Raw genomic sequence first — 4236 nt, 5'->3', positions numbered from 1 at the left:
TTTTGTTGTTGATTTATTTAGTTTAAGGTTTATATTTAGAATTAAGTTCCAACATCGGCATAAAGCTTCATATTTAATAATTTATGTTTTAATATTATTATTTACTGGTGGTACGGCGTTATAAGCCCGTACGGGTAGATACCGCTATCCGGCCGATCCTTGCTGTATTCATATCAAGTGGTATGAATGATAATACAAAGTACAGATGAGAATACCAAAGTTTTTGGTAAAATGTGTTTACCACTTGTTCACGAATCGCTTCCACGACTAACGAAGATAGTGAAATAAGCCCAAATCTGCCAATAGCTGAGGTGAGCCCTGCCGACTTCAATTCTGATTTGCAGTCTGGTTTGAAAGGATATGGCAGTCCTTATTCAACATAAGAAGATGCCATCATTATCATTTTTTGTTTGCATAGGCCAGTGGGCGTAAGCTTTGTTAACCAAAATATAGATAACAAGTAATTGAAATTTATTCAAAGAGCCATCTTTTTAAAACATTTTTAAAGCATTGTGTTTCAAAAATGATTATTCGCCTCGTATAAGACAAGATATTAAGTAAGATTCCGTATCTGAACTTAACATTTCGCGGAAGACCTGTAGCCGAGGAGTCAAATCTGTAAGCGGCTCGTGACCCCTGGTTGCTGACCACTATCTTAAGCTCGTGAGCGACCTCACCTTCTACCAGATTTTAAGTGGTTACTGGGACCCATCTGACAACATCATCATGGACTTTTGAACCATCTATGTCTCAATCGTATAGTTGGTCATCAAATTATTGTCGGCTTGATTAATATTACACGATGTTATTATTTCACTGTGGAAGTAGTTCGCGAATATATTTTATTAATTACGTATTTCATTAGGAAAGTTGGCACTTGCTCTGCAGGATTCCGACACCGGCTCAGTCGTATCTCTCGATACGAGTACACCAAGCGTCTTATACGAAGACGACTATAAATTGTGTATGTAAAATGTGTGTATGTCACATTTACTATTTATCATTAGGTGGTGCGCGCGCTCATGAGTTTAGTATCAGAAAAAAGCCTAAATAATCAGAGGTGCCAAAGAAAACGTCTTTGATCGTTAAATATGGTAACCTACAAATCGGTTGGCTATTATGAAATCAACTAATGGGTCTACTTATGATTATATGTAAGCTATCATAGAATATTAATTGTAAAACAAACCTAGATTTTTTCGAATTTTTTTGAAAAGGCAGGTTATAAAACGCCCCTCTGATGGTGAGTAGTCGTCGATGTTCATGGACATCAGCAAGGCTTAGAAGTCGGACAAGTCATAAATGTCACCTCTTAAAACACACACACATAGCTTGTATAACTCAGCAAGGTTGCCCACTGAGTTTCTCACCGGATCTTCGCAGTGGGTCACGTTTCCGATCCGGTAGTAGATTCTGCGAAGCACTACTCTTACTAGGGCTAGTGTTAGCAACGCCTCCTGGCTGGAGCCCCGAGAGCTCACCTACACGTTAGGGTTACGCTGACATAGACTCTTAAGCAAGGCTACCGACTTAGGTAGGATTAAAAAAATAGTAAGATGTTTTTTTTAATTGTCAGTTTAGGCAAAATGAACATGCCCTTATTTGGCCGCTAAGCCACTTGCTAGCCTGATTGGCTGGGCTCGTAGTACTAGCAATAGAGCTGCTGAGGTTGCTAAGTACTTAATGAAAATATCATACAGTCGCTTGATCGCCAATTACGGACGAAAGCAATTATCAAAATAAAGACCAAGTTAAAATATAATAACAGTACCGACCACGTGGTAATGTTACATGCAAAAAGCAGAACGATTTTGAGTTTGCATTTTTTTTACTACACTGCCACCTTCTAGCTAAATTTGTGAAGTTTAACTTTTATAACACTGTCATCTAGCGGCATTTTGAGAAAACAGCATGACAGTCACAATTGGATCTCAAGCGATTTTGAATGTAGTTCATAGATGGCGCTATATTAGTCAAAATAAAATGCGGTAAAAATTTTGTTGTAATCCAATACGTCTGTGACATAAGGGCTAAAGTGACTATGTTTATTACGCTTTCATGTCATAACGTGTTGTCAGGGATACTGGAAAGGGAACAAGAAAACAATGAAAACAATTTCAAGAGGAAAATAATATTACCTTACTTATTCCTCAGATTATTTTATTATAACTTTTTTTTACGCATTTTTTCTGCTATTTTTCCCGCCCTATTCTCTGGTCGTCTAAGAAGATATTCCAGCTACGCCCAGAGTAGGTGGCTCCCGGGCGCAACCTGAGAAAATTTGCTAACCCTAGACCTAGTCAGAGCAGTACTTCGCTGAATCTACCATCGGATTGGAATCGCGACCGACTCAGAAGATCCCGCGGGAAACTCAGTGGGTTTACCAAGGACGAATATTGTATTCCCTCCTTTATAATCTACAATATCTAGCAGCGATTATTACCTCTTTCAAACGTAGCCTTGAAATTTACTCAACACATCCTTACGGATCAATGACATCCAATAACTCTTGCATTAGACGTCTTCAGCTCTAACATTCAGAGCAGGCTTAGGGATTCTGGTAACCGTATTCGTCGAACTTGACAAAGTGTTCGACGTGCAACCTAATCCATACATCAGCCCGCTGAGTTCGGAGATCCGGTACCTAGTCGAAGCAAATCCCATTATCATGACTGAGCCAATACTCGCCCACCTGTCTTGGTGAAACTGGAAAGGCCTCCGGGCCACCAGTAATCTTTCTTTTACAATAAAAAAACTTACCAATACTATATGTGTGTTTTACTAGCACTAGAACATAATATAGTCCGAATAGTTTTAAAATATCGGCGAAATCGTATAACTTTGACGTATGTAAATTAATTCGCGAGCTTCTTAGGTAAAAAAAAAAATTCTTAATAATTTCGAGTGTTGCCCAGTGAAGGAGATTTTTTACAACTCTGAATATTGAATTTGAGTCGAGGATGTTTCGAGATAAACTAAACTTTCAGCGTAATCGAATTCCATAAATCTAATATTAATATAACGTGAAGCAAAAACTGTGTATCCCTTTTTACGAAAATTGCGCAGACGGAGGAGTATGAAATTTCCCACACTTATAGAGAACACAGAGAAGGTGTGCAGAATGTTAATATTTTTTTTTATTATGCATAAAAAATACATTAAATCAATAAAAAAAACATTACACACACTACCGTGTATTTGACACACACACGAATGCATACTATTTGTTTATTGTCAAACTTTTCTTATTGCTTATAGTCTGTGGTCAAATTGAGAATAGAGTAATATTTTTTATCTTTATTGTATAAAGTGTAGTCTTGGCGAAATCTGTGATTATAGAAGTATCTTTATAGAATCATAATAGTGTACAAAACTTATAATATCAATTAATTATAGTCGAATTTCGACTACCAGGGGACCACCAGTTTACTTAAATACGTTTACAACAATCAATCTAATATGTGTGCGTTTTATTGGTAGAGAAATGTTTATGACCACAATTTAAAATTCACGCTACCATTAATGAGGTTTTCGCTAATGCAAATTATTTGAATTCAATTTCGAGTTAACTTAAGTTTTACTGGACTTTTTGTACATAATTAAATAATCTTGGGAAAGCGCTCCCTTCATTTAATTAACCCTCCGAGGTCCCGTTAACCTTCCAGGAATATTAAAAAATTAGTTCGGAACGGGCGTCACCACGCCGCGTCCAAAGAAAAAAAAGTTAATTAAATATCTTATTTTCTTATCTAAGGGCCTCTTACACTTTATAGTTGCGGGTGTTTCACCCCAAAATTAAAAGTCAGCGGCTATTAACGTCACAGATATTTAAAAAAAAAAAAGATTTATAGAGAAGCATTTTACGATTTATTCTTTCACTGGCGCCATTTTCAGCGCATTACATTGGCTTCAAACTTCAAAGAAGTCGATGCTCGGGAATTTTTAAACGAACCCATCATTTTTATTTAAGTTAGCCTTCATGGGTGCTCTTATTGTCTATTTATGGCGAGACCGCCGCTATATTATACAAATTGAGTCTCAGACCTCATGTATCAAGGCCGGTGACGGAATTCACATAGATATTTTAGGATTTAGTTTTCATTTCGTTCACTCGTGTATGAAACAAAAAACCAATGATTCAGATAAGCAGTTTTACCACTCACTCTAACCGGCGCCATCTAGGCGGACTTCGGATAGTACAGTGCTGACCGAGAGGGCTGGTGGTCGTGGCACCGA

The sequence above is a fragment of the Bombyx mori genome, chromosome 18 (assembly GCF_030269925.1).
Source record: "Bombyx mori chromosome 18, ASM3026992v2".
NCBI classification, from domain to species: domain Eukaryota; kingdom Metazoa; phylum Arthropoda; class Insecta; order Lepidoptera; family Bombycidae; genus Bombyx; species Bombyx mori.
The sequence above is the reverse complement of the archived record's forward strand: the minus strand, read 5'-3'. Positions refer to the sequence as shown.